We start from the raw sequence: 23,975 nt of genomic DNA, 5'->3' as shown, positions 1-23,975 counted from the left end.
CACTTGACTTGCTGCATCTTTTAAGTGAGCCAGATGTATCCCACCCAGAATTAATCACCACCCCTCCCCGCCCATGTTCTTTTTGCCACCTATGACCGAAGTGCATTATGGGTCAATTTGTGACTGCAGTGTTGGCTGAGCAATTTGCATCTGCTTATTCAATGCAGCATTTACAATGTTTTCAATGCATTGCAAACCGAGCACACAAGGGTGCCGATTACAATCCTGTAAAAACCGGGTACGAACCGTCGGACGGAGCATATTCTCCAATGTACAAACATGGAATTACGATTCGCACGGAAATTTCCGTACGAATCGTACAAAACCCCGACCGACGAAAATAAACATACAAATGCGATCCGGGAAAGCGCCGACTTGACGTCGGGACGCACGCAGCCTGCCATTCACGAACCAGGAATTACGATTCGCACCGACGTCATCCCGCACGGACAATATTTTCCGGCTGCCAAAAACTGCCGGGAAATCAGGACGACGCGAACAAGGAGTACCTGTACGCGACGGACAGACATGGACCCGAACCTACGTGTCATCCCGGCCCTCATAGCAGTCGACCTCCTCTACAGGTTCGGATGCAGACGCCGCAGAAGGTCAGAACAACAAAGGGAGGGGGGAAAGGGGGGGGCAGGACCCGGGGCAGGCCACAAAATCCCCACCAAAGTCACACAGCACACATGCCCTGGACATACCTGATCCCCAGGCCCTGGTCACTACGAGGGGGTGGGGGCGTGTCCAGCAAAGCCAGCGTCCGCCACAACGGAAGTGCCTGACGACGCGAACCGGCAACACAACAATACAGGTACATCCCGTACCCACGCCTTAAGAGCGTGGGTACGAGTCGTACCACGCCCACACCTACGTCACCCCAACAATGGCGGGACGGCTGTACCCACATGGCAAAGGCCTGGGTACGGCCCGCACAAGCATTCCACAGCGTGGGTACGGATATGTACGGACCGTACCCCCACCCGCGTATGCAGGGAGCGTACCCCCCACCCCAACCGTGTATGTACGACCCGTACCCCCACCCCCCGTATGCATGGAGCGTACCCCCACCCGTGTATGTACATACCGTACCCCCACCCCAACAGTGTAAGTACGACCCGTACCCTCACCAGCGTATGCATGGAGCGTAACCCCACCCCAACCGTGTATGTACGACCCGTACCCTCACCCACGGATGTATGGAGCGTACTCCCACCCCAACAGTGTAAGTACGACCCGTACCCTCACCCGCGTACGTATGGAGCGTACCCCCACCCCAACCGTGTATGTACGGACCGTACCCCCACCCCAACCGTGTATGTACGACACGTACCCCCACCCCAACCGTGTATGTACGACCCGTACCCTCACCCGCGTACGTATGCAGCGTACTCCCACCACAACAGTGTAAGTACGACCCGTACCCTCACCCGCGGACGTATGGAGCATACCCCCACCCCAACAGTGTAAGTACGACCCGTACCCCCATGGAGCGAACCCACACACGTGTATGTTCTAAGCGTACATATTGTTAAATAGGAGGGGTGTGTGCAGAGTCCTCCCAGCAGTGCCCAGACACAGGAGGGGTGTGTGCCTAACACTCACAGCAGTGCCCAGACACAAGAGTGGTGTGTGCAGAGTCCTCCCAGCAGTGCCCAGACGCAGGAGGGGTGGGTGTAGAGTCCTCCCAGCAGTGCCCAGTCACAGAAGGGGTGTGTGCAGAGTCCTCCCAGCAGTGCCCAGTCACAAGAGGGGTGTATGCCTAACACTCACAGCAGTGCCCAGACACAGGAGGGGTGTGTGCAGAGTCCTCCCAGCAGTGCCCAGACACAGGAGGGGTGTGTGCCTATCACTCCCAGCAGTGCCCAGAGACAGGAGGGGTGTGTGCAGAGTCCTCCCAGCAGTGCCCAGATGCAGGAGGGGTGGGTGCAGAGTCCTCCCAGCAGTGCCCAGTCACAGGAGGGGTGTGTGCAGAGTCCTCCCAGCAGTGCCCAGACACAGGAGGGGTGGGTGTAGAGTCCTCCCAGCAGTGCCCAGACACAGGAGGGGTGTGTGCCTATCACTCCCAGCAGTGCCCAGAGACAGGAGGGGTATGTGCAGAGTCCACCCAGCAGTGCCCAGTCACAGGAGGGGTGGGTGCAGAGTCCTCGCAGCAGTGCCCAGTCACAGGAGGGGTGTGTGCAGAGTCCTCCCAGCAGTGCCCAGACACAGGAGGGGTGGGTGTAGAGTCCTCCCAGCAGTGCCCAGTCACAGGAGGGGTGTGTGCCTATCACTCCCAGCAGAGTCCAGAGATAGGAGGGGTGGGTGCAGAGTCCTCCCAGCAGTGCCCAGTCACAGGAGGGGTGGGTGCAGAGTCCTCCCAGCAGTGCCCAGTCACAGAAGGGGTGGGTGCAGAGTCCTCCCAGCAGTGCCCAGTTACAAGAGTGGTGTGTGCAGAGTCCTCCCAGCAGTGCCCAGTCACAGGAGGGGTGTGTGCAGAGTCTACCCAGCAGTGCCCAGTCACAGGAGGGGTGGGTGCAGAGTCCTCCCAGCAGTGCCCAGTCACAGGAGGGGTGTGTGCAGAGTCCTCCCAGCAGTGCCCAGACGCAGGAGGGGTGGGTGTAGAGTCCTCCCAGCAGTGCCCAGACGCAGGAGGGGTGTGTGCCTATCTCTCCCAGCAGTGCCCAGACGCAGGAGGGGTGTGTGCAGAGTCCTCCCAGCAGTGCCCAGACACAGGAGGGGTGTGTGCAGAGTCCTCCCAGCAGTGCCCAGACACAGGAGGGGTGGGTGCAGAGTCCTCCCAGCAGTGCCCAGTCACAGGAGGGGTGTGTGCAGAGTCCTCCCAGCAGTGCCCAGACGCAGGAAGGGTGGGTGTAGAGTCCACCAAGCAGTGCCCAGACGCAGGAGGGGTGTGTGCCTATCACTCCCAGCAGTGCCCAGAGACAGGAGGGGTGTGTGCAGAGTCCACCCAGCAGTGCCCAGTCACAGGAGGGGTGGGTGCAGAGTCCTCCCAGCAGAGCCCAGTCACAGGAGGGGTGTGTGCAGAGTCCTCCCAGCAGTGCCCAGACGCAGGAGGGGTGGGTGCAGAGTCCTCCCAGCAGTGCCCAGTCACAGGAGGGGTGGGTGCAGAGTCCTCCCAGCAGTGCCCAGTCACAGGAGGGGTGGGTGCAGAGACCTCCCAGCAGTGCCCAGTCACAAGAGTGGTGTGTGCAGAGTCCTCCCAGCAGTGCCCAGTCACAGGAGGGGTGGGTGCAGAGTCCTCCCAGCAGTGACCAGTCACAGGAGGGGTGTGTGCAGAGTCCTCCCAGCAGTGCCCAGACGCAGGAGGGGTGGGTGTAGAGTCCTCCCAGCAGAGCCCAGACGCAGGAGGGGTGTGTGCCTATCACTCCCAGCAGTGCCCAGACGCAGGAGGGGTGTGTGCAGAGTCCTCCCAGCAGTGCCCAGACACAGGAGGGTGTGTGCAGAGTCCTCCCATCAGTGCCCAGACACAGGAGGGGTGGGTGCAGAGTCCTCCCAGCAGTGCCCAGTCACAGGAGAGGTGTGTGCAGAGTCCTCCCAGCAGTGCCCAGACGCAGGAGGGGTGGGTGTAGAGTCCTCCCAGCAGTGCCCAGACACAGGAGGGGTGTGTGCCTATCACTCCCAGCAGTGCCCAGAGACAGGAGGGGTGTGTGCAGAGTCCACCCAGCAGTGCCCAGTCACAGGAGGGGTGGGTGCAGAGTCCTCCCAGCAGTGCCCAGTCACAGGAGGGGTGTGTGCAGAGTCCTCCCAGCAGTGCCCAGACGCAGGAGGGGTGGGTGTAGAGTCCTCCCAGCAGTGCCCAGTCACAGGAGGGGTGTGTGCAGAGTCCTCCCAGCAGTGCCCAGTCACAGGAGGGGCGTGTGCCTAACACTCACAGCAGTGCCCAGACACAGGAGGGGTGTGTGCAGAGTCCTCCCAGCAGTGCCCAGACACAGGAGGGGTGTGTGCCTATCACTCCCAGCAGTGCCCAGAGACAGGAGGGGTGTGTGCAGAGTCCTCCCAGCAGTGCCCAGATGCAGGAGGGGTGGGTGCAGAGTCCTCCCATCAGTGCCCAGTCACAAGAGTGGTGTGTGCAGAGTCCACCCAGCAGTGCCCAGTCACAGGAGGGGTGGGTGCAGAGTCCTCCCAGCAGTGCCCAGTCACAGGAGGGGTATGTGCAGAGTCCTCCCAGCAGTGCCCAGACACAGGAGGGGTGGGTGTAGAGTCCTCCCAGCAGTGCCCAGACGCAGGAGGGGTGTGTGCCTATCACTCCCAGCAGTGCCCAGACGCAGGAGGGGTGTGTGCAGAGTCCTCCCAGCAGTGCCCAGTCACAGGAGGGGTGTGTGCAGAGTCCTCCCAGCAGTGCCCAGACGTAGGAGGGGTGGGTGTAGAGTCCTCCCAGCAGTGCCCAGACGCAGGAGGGGTGTGTGCCTATCACTCCCAGCAGTGCCCAGAGACAGGAGGGGTGTGTTCAGAGTCCACCCAGCAGTGCCCAGTCACAGGAGGTGTGGGTGCAGAGTCCTCCCAGCAGTGCCTAGTCACAGGAGGGGTGTGTGCAGAGTCCTCCCAGCAGTGCCTGGACACAGGAGGGGTGGGTGTAGAGTCCTCCCAGCAGTGCCCAGTCACAGGAGGGGTGTGTGCAGAGTCCTCCCAACAGTGCCCAGTCACAAGAGGGGTGTGTGCCTAACACTCACAGCAGTGCCCAGACACAGGAGGGGTGTGTGCAGAGTCCTCCCAGCAGTGCCCAGACACAGGAGGGGTGTGTGCCTATCACTCCCAGCAGTGCCCAGAGACAGGAGGGGTGTGTGCAGAGTCCTCCCAGCAGTGCCCAGATGCAGGAGGGGTGGGTGCAGAGTCCTCCCAGCAGTGCCCAGTCACAAGAGTGGTGTGTGCAGAGTCCTCCCAGCAGTGCCCAGTCACAGGAGGGGTGTGTGCCTAACACTCACAGCAGTGCCCATGGAACGCAAAGGGTGGAGTAGCCACAGATACCATGCCCACAAATTTCAGTCAGGTGCACAAAGACCCTGCAGTACATGTACCACATGTGTGCGAGGCTGGGAGTATACGCATGCATAGCGCAGAAAAGAAAACATGTCCACATGAAGTCATGTCAATAGTCCACATACACAAGTACAATGACTACCAAGGATGCCATGAATGATGCAGGTGGAGACATCGCTCAGCATGCATGTGCAAAGTTGAAGGAGTCCGTCACACACCCAGCTAATGTACACACAGCTCAGCGCTAAATATTGGGAACACCCTGCAGGGAAGATGTCAGGGTACACAGAGGAAGGAATACACCTTTGGACAATTTCACCATGCAGCAACTGCTTACATGAACACAGAAACCTAGCTAACACCGTGTGATGGCACACAGATCCCAGGGTCCCCCCTATGACCAGCACACTACTACATTTCCCACACACCCAACACATGAACACCACCCAAAACCATGTAGCAGCCCCACCAACAGCAATACCAGCAAAGCAGTAGTGTTCCAAGGGGAAAAAATAAATTGCTTTATTCAGCATGAACCAAAAAATCTTGTTTGTAGGAAGTTCAATATTTACAAAGCCCATAGGGCAGTCCAGAAGTCACAGCTGGATGGGGGACACAGTGGGATGCGTGTCCCCTAGCTTGCCTGCACAGTTACATTCTGTCTTCTTCCACAGGGGTGAGGGCATCATGTGGGGGGGAAGAACCAGGCACCGCAGGGACAGGAGGGTGAAGGGTAGGCGTCGTGGGTGCAGGGATGGAGGACTCCACCACAGGGGGTGGGGCAGGGCCAAAGGCGGAGGCCAGGATCTTGCTGCACACCTTAGCAAGGTCCTCCAGGGAATCCCCTGCACCCGAAGGAACCACAGGCCCCAAGGAGGGGGGGGGTTAGAGGGATGGGTCACAGCGCCACTGGGGGAGGGTGTAGACAGGGGGGGGAATCAACCACCCTGACCGGGGACTCCCTTGACCGCTTGCGGGGTGGTGTCACTGTGGGTTCAGGGACAGAGCGGCCATGAAGGAGTCTTTGTGTGATATGTGACCAGGAGAGCTGAGGGGAGGGTATTTGGAGGGAGTGGATTTGGTGGAATGCAGACTCCCACTCTGGCTGCGTGTCTTACGTTTGCCCCCTGTTAGACTCGGCCTCGTAGCATGGCTCTTCCTGTCCTCGCACTACCTAACCTGGTACCTGGGACCCCAAGCACACGGCCCAGCCGATCCTCCCCACCAGAACACACACACGCGACCCGGGCATCCCCGTCCATGGCCTCTCTCCTTTCGGCCACCCCGGGCACGCGTGCCCACTTCATGCACCAAGATGGCCGCCCGGCCCCAGCACAACCCGGGCCTAGAGGCGCCACTCCGGCTGGAGGACATCACGCTTCCAGGGGGAGAGAGGGAGGAGCAGTTTCTATCGCACCTCTGAACTCCCCTGGGACGATGGGTTTTGATCGGCCCTCCGGCCTCCCTGAGGGCTGGCTCCACGCCTGCTGGGTGTCTGGGACTCCTCCCGACCCGGCCCTGAAAGGATCAAAAGACAATGGCAGGAAACCTCGACAAGCGACCCCCAGGTGACAAGACCCCTGCCTGCACAGACTCCGGACATCAAAGAGGGGTCGACCTATAACAAGGGGTGCTCTGGGACTGTCCGGCAGATTCGCCTTGGAACATCTGAGTGCTGCTGAGTGACTCGCGGCTCCCTGAAGATCGTAAGACCTCCGAACTTGTGCTTGAGCCCTGCTGAGTGACTCGCGGCTCCCCGAAGATCGTAAGACCTCCGAACTTGTGCTTGAGCCCTGCTGAGTGACTCGCGGCTCCCCGAAGATCGTAAGACCTCCGAACTTGTGCTTGAGCCCTGCTGAGTGACTCGCGGCTCCCTGAAGATCGTAAGACCTCCGAACTTGTGCTTGAGCCTGCTGAGTGACTCGCGGCTCCCCCAGACTCTCTTTGGTCCCGCCGGACCCCACGACGACAAGCGTGTCCCCCAGCTCGAGGATTGTGAGCCGTGCGCCGGGTACGCTCCTGCATTTGATCCATATCTCCCCAAAGACTGTCCCGCTACCTCCTACCCCCGCCAAGACTCTGTGAGCCCACGCTCTGCTTGTAAATATCTGCCTTGCTGATCATAAAGATCCTACCACTTCGATTTGATAAAGCTTGAATCCTAAGAACCCTCGGTGTGGTGTCTCTTTGTCGTGTGGTGCCGAGTGTACGATCCTAGATACGAGATTCCTCCCCTGCGGAGTCTCCCGCCAGTGCCCGGCTACGATACTTTGAGGGTGGGTCTCAGGACAGTCAGGGCCCCCTCCGGGCCCCTCTGAGGTCGCCTTCTAACATTGGTGGCAAGCGACGGGATTCGGGCCCATAACCTAGAGATCGTACCGTGAACGACTGACGCACTACCGACAAAGATGGCAGAAGGAAGCGCCATGAGCCCCGCAGAAACCAACACCAACAGGGTGTTCCAGGTGGAGCAACTAGAAGAATACACGCACAAAGAACTGAAGCAATTCTGCAAAGAACTTAAAATCGCTACCACCGGTCTCAACACCAAAGAAGATTTGCAGAAAGCACTGAAAGCTTGGGTGGATGCCGGGGCCTCCCGCCCAGAAGGCATGGGGGAGCGACACGACGAAGCAGAACCCCCCCAAGGCGAAAGCAGCAGCAATCAGGTGCGAGGCTTCGTGCCAGACGGGGGCCTTTCCCCGGAAGAACTCGCAGACAGAGAGAGAAGTCGCAATCACGAACTCGAGTTGGCCAAACTCAAAATCGAAGGCGAATTGAAATTAGCGGAAAAAAAGCTAGCAGTAGAACAAATGCGCGTACAAGGCGAATTGGAAGAGAAGAAGCTCCAACGGGAGCACGAAGGGAGGAAGCTCCAACTAGAGCACGAACGAAGCTTGAAGGAGATCGAGCTCAAAGCCAGAAACGAGGAAGGGAGGCCCCCGGGGAACCGAGAGGCGGCCTCCCCGGCGGAACAGAAGGTCCACATCCCCAAGGACATGGTCAAAGAATATTATAAAAATGATGACTGTTAGACGGCGACCTCAGAGGAGCCCGGAAAGGGGGTCCTGACTACCCTGAAACCCACCCTCAAAGTATCGTAGCCGGGCACTGGCGGGAGACTCCTCAGGAGGAGAAATCTCGTATCGAGGATCGTCCTTCTGGCACCCCACGACACAGAAACACCACACCGTGTGTCCTTAGGAATCAATCTTTATCAAACAGGTTAGCACTGCAAATATGTACAAGGAGAGCATGGGCTCAATGAGTCTCGGAAGGGATAGGGGGTAGCGGGACAGTCTCTGGTAAAGGTTCAAGGCAAGGCCGTACCCGGCGCACAGCTCACAATCCTCGAGCTGGGGGGTAGGCTGGTTGTCGTGGGGTCCGGCGGGACCGGTGGAGTCTGTGGAAGCCGCGAGTCACTCAGCGGGCTCAGGTACTAGCTCGGAGGTCTTACGATCTTCGGGGAGCCGCGAGTCACTCAGCAGGGCTCAGGTACAAGTTCGGAGGTCTTACGATGTTCAGGGAGCCGCGAGTCACTCAGCAGGGCTCAGGTACAGTTCAGAGGTCTTACGATCTTCAGGGAGCCGCGAGTCACTCAGCAGGGCTCAGGTACAGTTCGGAGGTCTTACGATCTTCAGGGAGCCGCGAGTCACTCAGCAGGGCTCAGGTGGTTCTAAGTTCCAGGAGCCGCGACCGCGTCAGCAGGCTCTCGTTGTTCCAGCGTCCAATCTGCCGGACAGTCCCAGAGCACCCCTTGTTATAGGTCGACCCCTCTTTGATGTCCGGAGTCTGTGCAGGCAGGGGTCTTGTCACCTGGGGGTCGCTTGTCGGGGTTTCCTGCCATTGTCTTGTGATCTTTTCAGGGCCGGGTCGGGAGGAGTCCCAGACACCCAGCAGGCGTGGAGCCAGCTCTCAGGGAGGCCGGAGGGCCGATCGAAACCCATCGTCCCAGGGGAGTTCAGAGGTGCGACAGAAACTGCTCCTCCCTCTCTCATCCCCTGGAAGCGTGATGTCCTCCAGCCGGAGTGGCGCCTCTAGGCCCGGGTCGCGCTGGGGCCGGGCGGCCATCTTGGTGCATGAAGAGGGCACGCGGGCCCGGGGTGGCCGAAGGGGGAAAGGCCATGGATGAGGATGTCCGGGTCGGGTGCGTGTGTTCTGGTGGAAAGGATCGGTTAGGCCGTGTGCTTGGGGCTGCAGGTACCAGGTGAGGTGGTGCGGGGACCAGTAGAGCCATGCTACGAGGCCGGGTCCAACACGCGTCCCCCCCAGCTGAAAGCCGGAGAGAACTGCCCATCATCTTGGGGGGTTCTCTTTGCTGAAGCGGAAGAACCGGGAGAGGCCGTCAGCGTTGGCGTGGTCCGTACCAGGGCGATGTTCTACGGTGAAATCCATCCCCTGGAGGGAGATTGACCACCGCAGTAGCTTGGGGTTTTCTCCCCGCATCTGCATGAGCCATCGCAAGGGCCGATGGCCGGTTTGGACTGTGAAATGGGTGCCGAACAGGTAGGGGCGTAGTTTCTTGAGTGCCCAGACCACGGCAAAGGCTTCGCGCTCAATGGTGCTCCATCGCTGTTCTCTGGGCAACAGCCGCCGGCTGAGGAATGCGACGGGCTGGTCTAGGCCTTGGTCATTCACCTGGGACAGGACGGCCCCAATGCCATGCTCGGAGGCATCGGTTTGGACTACAAACTCCCTGGAGTAGTCGGGAGCCTGGAGGACGGGGGCCGTGCACATGGCCTTCTTTAGGGCATCGAACGCCTCCTGGCAGGCGGTCGTCCACTGCACCTTCTTTGGCTGTTTTTTGGATGTGAGTTCTGTGAGGGGGCCGACAAGGCTGCCATACCCCTTGATGAATCTTCGGTAGTAGCCAGTGAGGCCCAGAAAGGCTCGGACCTCCGTTTGGGTGGTGGGGGGTTCCCAGGCCACGATGGCGTCGATCTTCGGCTGTAGAGGGGCGACCTGGCCACTCCCGACCTGGTGCCCCAGGTAGACTACTGATCCTTGCCCAATTTGGCACTTGCTGGCTTTTACGGTGAGGCCTGCCTGGTGCAGGGCGGTTAGCACCCTCCGGAGGTGCTGGAGGTGCTCACTCCATTCGGAACTGAAAACGGCAATGTCGTCTAGATAGGCCGCGCTGAACTGTTCCAGCCCGGCCAGGACTCTATTCACCAGTCGCTGGAAGGTGGCCGGGGCATTTTTCTTTCCGAAGGGCATTACGTGGAAGCGGTAATGCCCATCTGGGGTGGAGAAGGCGGACCGCTCCTTGGCTCCCTCGGTGAGCGCAATCTGCCAGTATCCGCAGGTGAGGTCGAAGGTGCTGAGGAACCGGGCTGCCCCGTGTCGGTCAATGAGCTCGTCGGCTCGTGGAATGGGGTGGGCATCGGCTCGGGTGACGTCATTGAGCCCCCGGTAGTCCACACAGAACCGGAGCTCGGGGGCGACACCGGGGGCCGCTGCCTTCGGGACCAGGACCACGGGGCTGGCCCAGGGACTGTCAGATGGCTCGATCACCCCCATGGTCAACATCTTTGAGACTTCAGCTTGAATGCAGGACCGGACCCGGTCTGGGACCCGGTATGCTCGGTGTCTCACCGGCGGGCTGTCCCCGGTGTCCACGTCATGGACACACCAGTCGGTGACTCGGGGGATCAGGGAGAAGAGGTCGGCAAATTGTCCTAGTAGCTGGCGGCAGTCCTCTTGTTGCTGGGCAGTGAGAGCTGGGGAGAGGTTCACTCCCTCCACGGAGCCATCCTGCTCCTTGACACACAGGAGGTCCGGGAGGGGATCGGACTCATCTTCGGCCCCGTCATCGGTGGCCAGCAGGAGGCTTAGTTCTGTCCGCACGAAGTGAGGCTTGAGGCGGTTCACGTGAAGGACCCGAAGGGGATCCCGAGGTGACTGGACGTCCACCAAGTATGTGACTTGACTCTTCCGCTCAATCACTTTGTAGGGCCCGGTCCACCTGTCCTGGAGGGCGCCTGGCTTCACCGGGGCCATGACCCATACTTGTTGGCCCGGCTGGAACTCGACCAGAGTGGCATTCTGGTCGTACCAGCGCTTCATCTCTTCTTGGCTTGTCTCTAGGTTGGCCTCGGCCAGTGCTCGGAACTTCCTGGTCTGGTTCCGGAGGGTCAGAACATAGTGGAACACATCTCGTGAGGGGGTCTGGGGTGCCGCCTCCCACCCTTCCTTAACCAAGCTGAGGGGACCTCGGACGGGGTGTCCATAGAGCAACTCAAACGGGCTGAACCCTAGGGACTTCTGGGGGACCTCTCGGTAAGCGAACAAGAGGCAGGGGAGCAGGACGTCCCACTTACGCCGGAGGGGCTCTTCTAGGCCGGTGATCATCCCTTTCAGAGTCCTGTTAAACCTCTCTACTAGGCCGTTCCCTTGGGGATGGTACGGGGTGGTGAACTTGTAGGACACTCCACATTGTTGCCACAGGGACGTCATGTACTTCGAGATAAAATTAGTGCCGCGATCGCTCACGACCTCGCGGGGAAAACCTACCCGGGAAAAGATCCCCATCAGGGCCCGGCCCACTACGGGGGCCGTGACAGTGCGTAGGGGGATCGCCTCAGGGTATCGGGTGGCGTGATCCACCTTGACCAGGATGAAACGGTGACCTTGGGAGGTGGGGGGGTCCAGTGGCCCCACGATGTCGATCCCGACTCGTTCGAAGGGGGTACTGACGGCCGGGAAGGGTTGGAGGGGAGCCTTGCGCTTCCCCCCACTCTTCCCACTAGCTTGGCACGTGGGACAGGACTTGCAGTGGGCCTCTACAGCTGCTCTCATTCTAGGCCAGTAAAAATGGGTCACGAGACGGCTGTAGGTCTTGTCTTGACCCAGGTGGCCGGCGAGGGGGACGTCGTGGGCTAAGCCCAGGAGGAAGTCTCGGAAGCGGAGGGGTACAACCAGCACCCGTCCGGATCCCAGCTCTACCGACTTCTGCTCACTGTATAAAATGTTATTCTCCCAATAAATTCGGTGCGTTCCAGTTTGGTCGCCTGCGGCTTGGCCCTCGGCCTGGCGCCGTAGTCCGACCAGGGAAGGACAAGTGGCTTGCTCCCGGCAAAACTCCTCCCGGGTGGGCCCGCCCTCGTGGCGCCATTTGGCTAACTCGGGTAGATCGCCCAACTCGGGGACCGGGGCGGTGTCGGACAGTGAGGGTTCGTCGCTGGCGACGGGCCCTTCCGATGGGGGGACGGGAGGACCCTCGGTGGTTACTGCTCTGACTTCTTCGGTCGGGGCGTCTTCGACTTCTCCCAGGGGGGGATGTCGAGCTGACATAGATCGGGTGGTGGCGCACACCCACTCGGGGAGCCCCATCATCTCTAGGTGGGCCTTGCGCTCGACGTGCTTCCAGGGAGAACTCTCCAGGTCGTTCCCTAAGAGGCAGTCGACCGGCTGGGAGGTTCTTACGGCCACCCTCAGTTTACCTATCACTCCACCCCACTCAAACGGCACCAGAGCTACCTGACACATACTCTCTCTATTATCTGCGGAAATTACCAGGCAAAAGACGTTGGGGAGGATCTGTTCCTTGGGGACTAAGTGGCTGAGGACACCGGTGATGCTGGCCCCGGTGTCCCGCAGGGCCTCTATTTGGTGGCCATTGATCTTGACGAGCTGCCCGTATTTCTTCGTGTTGGAGGGCAGGAGGCTACCAGGGACCATCTCCCTATCTCCCAGGGATACTAGGGCCATGGCTGCGGGTTCCCACTCCCCGGTTTCCTCAACCTCCTCCCCCAGAGCTATGTTGGCTATCTGTCTTGCAGGGGTGTTTTGGGTGGCCATGGGGCATTCTGGGTCATTGGCGTAGTGCCCGGGCTTCTGGCAACGGAAACAAGTGATGGTTACCCTGTGTCCCCGTCTCCCGGGGGGTCCGGTTACTGGTGGGGGGGGCGCTGGGAAAGGTGGAGGTTGGGTCTTTGGGGGGCTAGGCTGGGACTCTCTCTGGCCTCCCTGGTTCCCCCTCCTCTCTGGCGGGGTGGTCCCTGACTGGCTCGGGGGTATTCTCCTACCATGCCCCGGGTGACCCGGGTGTTGGTCCAGCGGTCTGCTTCCACCGCCAGCTTCCTGGGATTGGTGAGTTTGCTGTCAAGCAGATGCTGGCGTAGTTCCACAAAGCAGTTCGCAGCCAGGTGTTCCCACAACAGGAGGTCGGTGAGTTCCTCAAGGGTGGTGACTTTGCTGCCCTTGACCCACCCATCGAAGGCCCGACTAAAAAAGTTTACATATTCCACCCAGGTGGTGCCCGGGATTTTCCTGCAGTCCCGGAATCGCTGACGGTACATCTCGGGGGTGAGACCGTACCTTGTGAGTAGAGCCTCTTTCATGTGGCTGTAGGAGGTCTGCAGAGAGAGGGGTAGGTCGAGCATGGTGTCTCTTCCTTCGCTCAGAAACCATCCCCACAACCCTGCCCCCCAGTCCTTCTGCGGGACCCGATGGGAGGTCATGGCGACCTCGTAGGCCCTGAACCATTGTTGAATGTCATCGTTTTTATAATATTCCTTGACCACGTCCTTGGGGATGTGGACCTTCTGCTCCGCTGGGGAGGTCGCCTCTCGGTTTCCCGGGGGCCTCCCTTCCTCGCTTCTGGCCTTGAGCTCGATTTCTTTCAAGCTGCGTTCGTGCCCTAGTTGGAGCTTCCTTCCTTCGTGTTCCCGTTGGAGCTTTTTCTCTTCTAGCTCGCCTTGCACGCGCATTTGCTCTACTGCTAGCTTTTTCTCCGCTAACTTTAATTCGCCTTCGATTTTGAGTTTAGCTAACTCGAGTTCGTGATTGCGGCTTCTCTCTCTGTCCGCGAGTTCTTCCGGGGATAGGCCCCCGTCTGGTACGATGCCTCGCACCTGATTGCTGCTGCTTTCGCCTTGGGGGGGTTCGGCCTCGTCGGGGCGATCCCCCGTGTCTTCCGGGCGGGAGGCCCCGGCATCCACCCAGGCTTTCAGTGCTTTCTGCAAATCTTCCTTGGTGTTGAGACCGGTGGTAGCGATTCTAAGTTCTTTGCAGAATTGCTTTAGTTCTTTGTGTGTGTATTCTTCTAGTTGTTCCACCTGGAACACCCTGTTGGCGTTGGTTTCTGCGGGGATCATGGCGTTTCCTTCTGCCATCTTTGTCGGTAGTGCGTCCGTCGTTCACGGTACGATCTCTCGGTGATGGGCCCGAATCCCGTCGCTTGCCACCAATGTTAGATGGCGACCTCAGAGGAGCCCGGAAAGGGGGTCCTGACTACCCTGAGACCCACCCTCAAAGTATCGTAGCCGGGCACTGGCGGGAGACTCCTCAGGAGGAGAAATCTCGTATCGAGGATCGTCCTTCTGGCACCCCACGACACAGAAACACCACACCGTGTGTCCTTAGGAATCAATCTTTATCAAACAGGTTAGCACTGCAAATATGTACAAGGAGAGTGTTGGACAGGCCACACGAAGGGCTTGCGCCCTCCCCGCATGACAGGGCCCAAGCCCCGGCCTCCCAGGCGCGGCCCACGAGAATCACCCGCACCCCGTCTCCCGACGGAACTCCTGCCCTCGGACCTCCCTGTAGCACGGGCCCAAGCCACCACCGGCTCCCTCTGCCGGGTCAAGCCGCCATCTTGGGCCCTGCGCCACGAGGCCGCGTGGCCTCCCCCCGACCCTAACCCTGGGCCTGGCCGGCCCCGACATCCCGGCACCACCATCCACCCAGGAGGTGAGCGGATAACTTGGCAGGTCAATGGGAGGACGAAGTGCCAAGGACTCTCCCCCGCCAGGTGACGATCGCCTCCAGCTCCCCCAGGCACCGGCTCCACCCCCCCGCTGGGTGTCTGGACACCTTCATCCCAGACCCTCCGACCCCCAAGTGCGAGGGTCCGGACATCAAAGGGCACCTGCCCTATAACTGGAGCAGCTGCGGAGCAGGAAGGCAGTTGTATCCTGGAGTCGAGAGACACCGAGAGAACTCAGCCTTGACGGACTACTGGCGCTGCCGTAGCCCTATCTTGTGATCTATCGTCCTGCCTGCTGGCGCTGCCGCGGCCTTCTGCAACATCCATCCTCGTCGGGACCTGCTGGCGCTGCCGCGGCCCGTTGTAACGACCATCTTCACCGGGACCTGCTGGCGCTGCCGCGGACCGTACATCGACCATCATCTCTGGGACCTGCTGGCGCTGCCGCGGCCCGTGTATCGACCATCTTCACTGGGACCTGCTGGCGCTGCCGCGGCCCGTACCAGCTAGACCACCTAAGCTCGAGGATTGTGAGCTACCCACCATACCACCTCCCCTTTCCCATCTTGAGAGACTTGAATCGAGGGGACCCCTGAATCCAGACCTCCTTGTACCTTTTCATCGTACCTTAAGAAGTGCTTATAAAGAACGCTAACTCATCTCCTTGTGTGGTATCTGTCTGTGGGGGGGAAGTTATTTGTCTGTACGATCGCTGGAGACGGCTCTCCCCGGAGACCTCTCCCCTTGTCCTCGGCCGACCCTCCCGGTCCGTCTAACATTGGTGGCCAGCGGCGCGATCCGAATCAACGCGTAATCGTACAGAGAGTAGCTCACCCCACGACAAAACCACGATGTCAGCTAAAGATAGCGGTTCCACTGAAAAGTTCCAAATGGATAAGTTGGAAGAGTATAACCACCGCGAACTTAAACAATTCTGCATGGAACTAGGCATTGCTACCACCGGCCTGAGTACCAAAGAGGATTTGAAGCGCGCCCTTGAGTCGTGGGCAGAAACGGGGATCACCGGATCCTCCGACCAAAACAGTGTCGCACCACAGGGGAACGCCACGGCTCCCGAGGAGAGGGGAACGGGCCTCTCGCAGGAGGAGATCCAGGAAAGAGAAAGGACCAGATTACACGAGTTGGAAATGGCACGACTCAAGATGGACGGTGAACTAAAGTTAGCCGAGCAGAAACTAAATCTAGAGCATCTGCGGCTCCGAGAGGAGCGAGAAGAAAAACAGAGACAGAGAGAGCTTGAGGAAAAAAAAATAACACTCGAACACGAACGCAAACTGGCGGAAATAGAACTGCGGAAACAGAATAAAGAGACGGGGGTGCCTGAGCGACCGCACACCCCAGGGGCAACCGAGAAAAAAGTCCACATCCCCAAGGATGTTGTCCGAGAGTATGTCCGAGAAGACGACATACAACAGTGGTTCAAAGCCTACGAGATCGCCATGACCTCCCACCGGATCGACCGGAGTGATTGGGGAGCTGGACTATGGGGGAGGTTTGTCGCGATGCCCTGTTGCAGCTCCCAGATCACCAAATGTCGTCCTACGACCACATGAAGGCTGCCCTCCTCACCCGCTACGGCCTCACACCCGAGATGTACCGCCAGAGGTTCAGAGATTGCACCCGGATCCCGGGTACAACTTGGGTGGAGTACGTAAACTATTTCAGCAGAGCCTTCGAGGGGTGGATCAAGGGGAGCCATGTAACGACCTACGAACAACTCTTTAACCTCATGGTATGGGAACACCTGTCGAACAACTGCTTCGTCGAGCTCAGGCAGCACCTCCTCGACAGTAAATTGACCGACCCCCGGCAGCTCGCCACTGAAGCTGACCGATGGGAGAGCACCCGAGTGGGCCGGAGAGGACCGCACGAGCAGACCCGAAGCAACCAAGGCCAGCACCGTCCTCGGGGAGGAGGAGGAGGCCAGGGGCGAGGGAGAGACACCCTCCCGGCAACACCCGTGGCCAGCACCCCGCCCTCGGCCGGCCGGGGAAACCCCCCGATGCGTCCAGGGTTCCGAGCCAATGTCACGTGCCACCGATGCCAGCGAGTCGGCCATTACGCCAATGACCCGAGCTGCCCGCAGAACCAAACACCCAAGCCCCGCCAGGTAGCTGCCACCGCCCTGGGGGAAGAACGACTGTCAGAGGAACAGGAAGAGTATGAGCCGGCCCAGCAAGAGTGGGAACCGGCCGCCATGGTTCTAGCGTGCCTAGGGGGAAAAGACATAGTCCCGCGGGCTCCCCTACCCGCCAACACCAGGAAATACGGTCAGTGGGTGACCATTAATGGGCATCGGGCCGAGGCCTTACGTGACACAGGCGCCAGTGTGACGGCCGTCCGCTGTCACCTGGTGAAACCCGAGCAGATCCTGCCGAACATTCTCTGCCCCGTCCGCTCAGCTGACAATTCCGAAAGTCTGTGTCAAATGGCCTGCGTCCCCTTCGAATGGGGAGGGGTCTCCGGCCTGCTGAAAGTGACGGTCCGGGATGATGCCCCCGTGGACTGCCTCCTGGGGAATGACCTTGAGAGTTCCCAATGGGCCACCGTCGAGAGAAGGGAGCACCTGGGGATGCTGGGCCTCCCGGACTGGGCCTGCGTAACCACCCGGTCCAGGGCAGCCCGTGCCGTTCCCCGACCAGAAGAACCGGAATGGCCAGCACCTCCGCCCCCGGTCGCCCCAGTAGAAGACAACGATGAGGCCAACCCCCCGGAGCCAACGACCGAAGGGGACGCGCACCTCCAGGACGTCCCCGGCCTGGCTCAGTGGCGTCAAGAAGGGGGGCCCACCCAAGAACAGTTCCGCCAGGAGCAAAAGACTTGCCCCTCCCTCGAGGGACTCCGCCAACAAGCCAGCGCCCAGAGCGCAGGGGACTCCACCGGAACTCACTGGGTCTACTGGGAGAACGACCTGCTATACAGTGAACAGAGGATCGCAGAGCTAGGGGCCGGTCGAGTACTGGTGGTACCTCTCCGCTTCAGAAACTTCTTGCTCAATCTGGCCCACGATGTCCCCCTGGCTGGACACCTGGGCCAAGACAAAACTTACAGTCGCCTAGTGACCCACTTTTTCTGGCCGAAGATGCGGAACGACGTCCTGAACCACTGCCGGTCCTGCCCCACGTGCCAGGCCAGCGGGAAGAGTGGCCGTAAGCTGAAGGCCCCTCTACAACCCTTCCCGGTGGTCACCACCCCGTTCGAGAGGGTAGGAATAGACATTGTGGGGCCCCTGGACCCCCGCACGGCACAAGGACATAGGTTCATCCTAGTACTGGTGGATCACGCCACCCGCTACCCCGAGGCGGTGCCTCTACGAACAGTAACAGCTCCGGTGGTTGGCCGGGCCCTAATGGGGATCTTCTCCCGGGTGGGCTTCCCCCGAGAAGTCGTCAGCGACCGAGGCACGAACTTCATCTCCAAATACATGAAGTCCCTCTGGCAACAGTGCGGGGTCACCTACCGATTCACGACCCCCTATCACCCCCAAGGGAACGGACTAGTGGAGCGATTCAACCGCACTCTCAAAGGGATGATTGGGGGATTGGAAGAGCCCCTCCGTCGCCAGTGGGATGTACTACTCCCGTGCCTCCTCTTCGCCTACCGGGAAGTTCCCCAGAAGTCCCTCGGTTTTAGCCCCTTCGAACTCCTGTACGGGCACCCTGTGCGAGGGCCCCTCAGCCTAGTCAAAGAAGGTTGGGAGGTGGCCCCCCTAAAGACCCCTCCAGACGTCTTCAAGTACCTCCTGGCCCTACGTAATCAGACCCGGCGCTTCAGAGAGATGGCCAAGGCGAACCTCGAGGCCAGCCAGGAAGACATGAAGAGATGGTATGATCACAATGCCTCCTCCGTCGAGTTCGAACCTGGACAACAAGTGTGGGTGATGTCCCCCACCGAACCATGTGCCTTGCAAGATAAGTGGACGGGGCCCTTCAAGGTGGTCGAGCGCAAAAGCCCCGTCACTTACCTCATCGACATGGGGACCACCCGGAACCCCCTTCGGGTCCTCCACACCAACAGACTCAAACCACACTTTGTGCGCTCAGAACTCAGCCTCCTGATGGCTACAGACAGTGGGGCGGAAGAAGACTCTGAGCCTCTCCCGGATCTCCTGAAGACTCAGGAGAAAGACGGTTCCGTGGACGGGGTCCGGCTCTCCGATGCCCTCACCCCAGAGCAACGCCAGGGCTGCCGGGACCTCCTGCTGCGGTTCGCTTCACTGTTCTCCCTCACTCCCGGGGTCACCCCTTGGTGCTTGCACGACGTAGACACCGGGGACAGTCCCCCTGTCCGGCACCGGGCCTACCGCGTACCAGATCGGGTACGGGCCTGCATACAAGAGGAAGTGGCCAAAATGCTCACGATCGGGGTCATCGAGCCCTCGGACAGTCCCTGGGCCAGTCCAGTTGTACTGGTCCCCAAAGCCGCTGCCCCCGGCACCACACCTGAACTGAGATTCTGCGTCGACTACCGGGGCTTGAACGCTGTCACCCGAACCGACGCTCATCCTATCCCCAGAGCGGATGAATTGATCGACCGGCTGGGGGCCGCCCGCTACCTCAGTATCTTCGACCTAACAGCGGGCTACTGGCAGATCGGTCTCACACCCCGAGCTCAAGAACGATCCGCCTTCTCTACCCCCGATGGCCACTACCACTTCAAGGTCATGCCCTTTGGCATGAAGAACGCCCCCGCTACATTTCAACGTCTTGTGAACCAGGTCCTGGCGGGGCTCGAAGAGTTCAGCGCTGCCTACCTGGACGATATCGCTGTATACAGCCGCCACTGGTCCGACCACCTCCTCCACCTCCAGGAGGTCCTACAGGCCCTCCAGCGGGCCGGCCTCACGATTAAGGCCGGCAAATGCCAAATTGGTCAAGGGTCCGTGACCTACCTGGGGCACCAGGTGGGGAGCGGGCTGGTGGCCCCACTGCAACTTAAGATTGCTGCCATCCAGTCCTGGCAGCCCCCCGTCACTCAGACCGAAGTCCGAGCCTTCTTGGGGCTCACCGGCTACTACCGGCGGTTCGTGAGGGACTACGGCAGCATTGTGGGGCCCCTCACGGGTCTCACGTCCAAGAACCAACCAAAGCGGATTAACTGGACCCCCGATTGTCAAGCGGCCTTCGAAAAGCTGAAGGCCGCCCTGTGCACCGCCCCTGTGCTCCAGGCCCCCGATTACAGTCGGGAATTCGTAGTACAGACAGACGCCTCCGACCACGGCATCGGAGCGGTTCTTTCCCAAGTGAACCCCGAGGGTCATGACCAGCCGGTGGCCTTCATCAGCCGACGTCTCCTGGGCCGAGAACAGCGCTGGAGCACCATCGAGAGGGAGGCCTTCGCAGTGCTGTGGGCCCTCAAAAAGCTCCGGCCCTATCTCTTCGGTACCCACTTCCGGGTACAAACCGACCATAGACCCCTGCAGTGGCTGATGCAGATGCGGGGGGAAAACCCAAAACTATTGCGCTGGTCCATCTCCCTGCAGGGAATGGACTTCACCGTGGAGCACCGACCAGGCCAAGACCACGCCAACGCAGATGGCCTGTCCCGCTTCTTCCGCCTCGACGAAGAGAGTCCCCAAGGAGATGGGTGACTCTCCCCGCCTTCAGCTGGGGGGGACGCATGTTGGACAGGCCACACGAAGGGCTTGCGCCCTCCCCGCATGACAGGGCCCAAGCCCCGGCCTCCCAGGCGCAGCCCACGAGAATCACCCGCACCCCGTCTCCCGACGGAACTCCTGCCCTCGGACCTCCCTGTAGCACGGGCCCAAGCCACCACCGGCTCCCTCGGCCGGGTCAAGCCGCCATCTTGGGCCCTGCGCCACGAGGCGGCGTGGCCTCCCCCCGACCCTAACCCTGGGCCTGGCCAGCCCCGACATCCCGGCACCACCATCCACCCAGGAGGTGAGCGGATCACTTGGCAGGTCAATGGGAGGACGAAGTGCCAAGGACTCTCCCCCGCCAGGTGACGATCGCCTCCAGCTCCCCCAGGCACCGGCTCCACCCCCCCGCTGGGTGTCTGGACACCTTCATCCCGGACCCTCCAACCCCCAAGTGCGAGGGTCCGGACATCAAAGGGCACCTGCCCTATAACTGGAGCAGCTGCGGAGCAGGAAGGCAGTTGTATCCTGGAGTCGAGAGACACCGAGAGAACTCAGCCTTGACGGACTACTGGCGCTGCCGTAGCCCTATCTTGTGATCTATCGTCCTGCCTGCTGGCGCTGCCGCGGCCTTCTGCAACATCCATCCTCGTCGGGACCTGCTGGCGCTGCCGCGGCCCGTTGTAACGACCATCTTCACCGGGACCTGCTGGCGCTGCCGCGGACCGTACATCGACCATCATCTCTGGGACCTGCTGGCGCTGCCGCGGCCCGTGTATCGACCATCTTCACTGGGACCTGCTGGCGCTGCCGCGGCCCGTACCAGCTAGACCACCTAAGCTCGAGGATTGTGAGCTACCCACCATACCACCTCCCCTTTCCCATCTTGAGAGACTTGAATCGAGGGGACCCCTGAATCCAGACCTCCTTGTACCTTTTCATCGTACCTTAAGAAGTGCTTATAAAGAACGCTAACTCATCTCCTTGTGTGGTATCTGTCTGTGGGGGGGAAGTTATTTGTCTGTACGATCGCTGGAGACGGCTCTCCCCGGAGACCTCTCCCCTTGTCCTCGGCCGACCCTCCCGGTCCGTCTAACAGAGAGCATGGGCTCAATGAGTCTCGGAAGGGATAGGGGGTAGCGGGACAGTCTCTGGTAAAGGTTCAAGGCAAGGCCGTACCCGGCGCACAGCTCACAATCCTCGAGCTGGGGGGTAGGCTGGTTGTCGTGGGGTCCGGCGGGACCGGTGGAGTCTGTGGAAGCCGCGAGTCACTCAGCGGGCTCAGGTACTAGCTCGGAGGTCTTACGATCTTCGGGGAGCCGCGAGTCACTCAGCAGGGCTCAGGTACAAGTTCGGAGGTCTTACGATCTTCAGGGAGCCGCGAGTCACTCAGCAGGGCTCAGGTACAGTTCGGAGGTCTTACGATCTTCAGGGAGCCGCGAGTCACTCAGCAGGGCTCAGGTACAGTTCGGAGGTCTTACGATCTTCAGGGAGCCGCGAGTCACTCAGCAGGGCTCAGGTGGTTCTAAGTTCCAGGAGCCGCGACCGCGTCAGCAGGCTCTCGTTGTTCCAGCGTCCAATCTGCCGGACAGTCCCAGAGCACCCCTTGTTATAGGTCGTGTTGGACCCGGCCTCGTAGAATGGCCCTCCGTGCCCCCGCACCACCGAAACCTGGTACCTACAGCCCAAGCCCCCGGCCCGGCCGAACCTCCCCACCAGGACACACGCACCGACCCGGACATCCCCGTCCCTGGCCTCTCCCCTTTCGGCCACCCCGGGCCCGCGTGCCCACTTCATGCACCAAGATGGCCGCCCGGCCCCAGCGCGACCCGGGCATAGAGGCGCCACTCCGGCTGGAGGACATCGCGCTTCCAGGGGATGAGAGAGGGAGGAGCAGTTTCTATCGCACCTCTGAACTCCCCCGGGACGATGGGTTTCGATCGGCCCTCCGGCCTCCCTGAGGGCTGGCTCCACGCCTGCTGGGTGTCTGGGACTCCTCCCGACCCGGCCCTGAAAGGATCAAAAGACTATAGCAGGAAATCCCGACAAGCGACCCCCAGGTGACAAGACCCCTGCCTGCACAGACTCCGGACATCAAAGAGGGGTCGAACTATAACAAGGGGTGCTCTGGGGCTGTCCGGCAGATTCGACGCTGGAACAACGAGAGCCTGCTGACGTGGTCGCGGCTCCTGGAACTGGAACTCACCTGAGCCCCGCTGAGTGACTCGCGGCTCCCTGAAGATCGTAAGACCTCCGAACTTGTACCTGAGCCCTGCTGAGTGACTCGCGGCTCCCTGAAGATCGTAAGACCTCCGAACTTGTACCTGAGCCCTGCTGAGTGACTCGCGGCTCCCTGAAGATCGTAAGACCTCCGAACTTGTACCTGAGCCCTGCTGAGTGACTCGCGGCTCCCTGAAGATCGTAAGACCTCCGAACTTGTACCTGAGCCCTGCTGAGTGACTCGCGGCTCCCCCAGACTCTCACGGTCCCGCCGGACCCCAACTCCGACCACGTATCCCCCAGCTCGAGGATTGTGAGCTGTGCGCCGGGTACGTCCCTGCTTTGAACCGTTACCAGAGACAGTCCCGCTACCCCCTACCTTTCCGAGACTCTTGAGCCCGTGCTCACCTTGTACATATTTGCAGTGATACCTGTTTGATAAAGCTTGTTCTGAGAATACCCAGTGTGGTCCCTCTGTGTCGTGTGGTGCCAGAAGTACGATCCTAGTTGCGAGAGTCCTCCCCCTGGGGAATCTCCCGCCAGTGCCCGGCTACGATACTTTGAGGGTGGGTCTCAGGGTAGTTAGGACCCCTTTCCGGGCTCCTCTGAGGTCGCCGTCTAACAGGTCGACCCCTCTTTGATGTCCGGAGTCTGTGCAGGCAGGGGTCTTGTCACCTGGGGGTCGCTTGTCGGGGTTTCCTGCCATTGTCTTGTGATCTTTTCAGGGCCGGGTCGGGAGGAGTCCCAGACACCCAGCAGGCGTGGAGCCAGCTCTCAGGGAGGCCGGAGGGCCGATCGAAACCCATCGTCCCAGGGGAGTTCAGAGGTGCGACAGAAACTGCTCCTCCCTCTCTCATCCCCTGGAAGCGTGATGTCCTCCAGCCGGAGTGGCGCCTCTAGGCCCGGGTCGCGCTGGGGCCGGGCGGCCATCTTGGTGCATGAAGTGGGCACGCGGGCCCGGGGTGGCCAAAGGGGGAAAGGCCATGGACGAGGATGTCCGGGTCGGGTGCGTGTGTTCTGGTGGAAAGGATCGGTTAGGCCGTGTGCTCGGGGCTGCAGGTACCAGGTGAGGTGGTGCGGGGACCAGTAGAGCCATGCTACGAGGCCGGGTCCAACAATGACATTCAACAATGGTTCAGGGCCTACGAGGTCGCCATGACCTCTCATCGGGTCCCGCAGAAAGACTGGGGGGCAGGGCTGTGGGGACGGTTTCTGAGCGAAGGAAGGGACACCCTGCTCGATCTACCCCTCTCCCTGCAGACCTCCTACAGCCACATGAAAGAGGCTCTCCTCACTAGGTACGGCCTCACCCCAGAGATGTACCGTCAGCGATTCCGGGACTGCAGGAAGATCCCGGGCACCACCTGGGTGGAGTATGTAAACTTTTTCAGTCGGGCCTTCGATGGGGGGATCAAGGGCAGCAAGGTCACCACCCTCGAGGAACTC

This window comes from Triturus cristatus, chromosome 4_2 (assembly GCF_964204655.1).
Source record: "Triturus cristatus chromosome 4_2, aTriCri1.1, whole genome shotgun sequence".
NCBI lineage: Eukaryota > Metazoa > Chordata > Amphibia > Caudata > Salamandridae > Triturus > Triturus cristatus.
The sequence above is the reverse complement of the archived record's forward strand: the minus strand, read 5'-3'. Positions refer to the sequence as shown.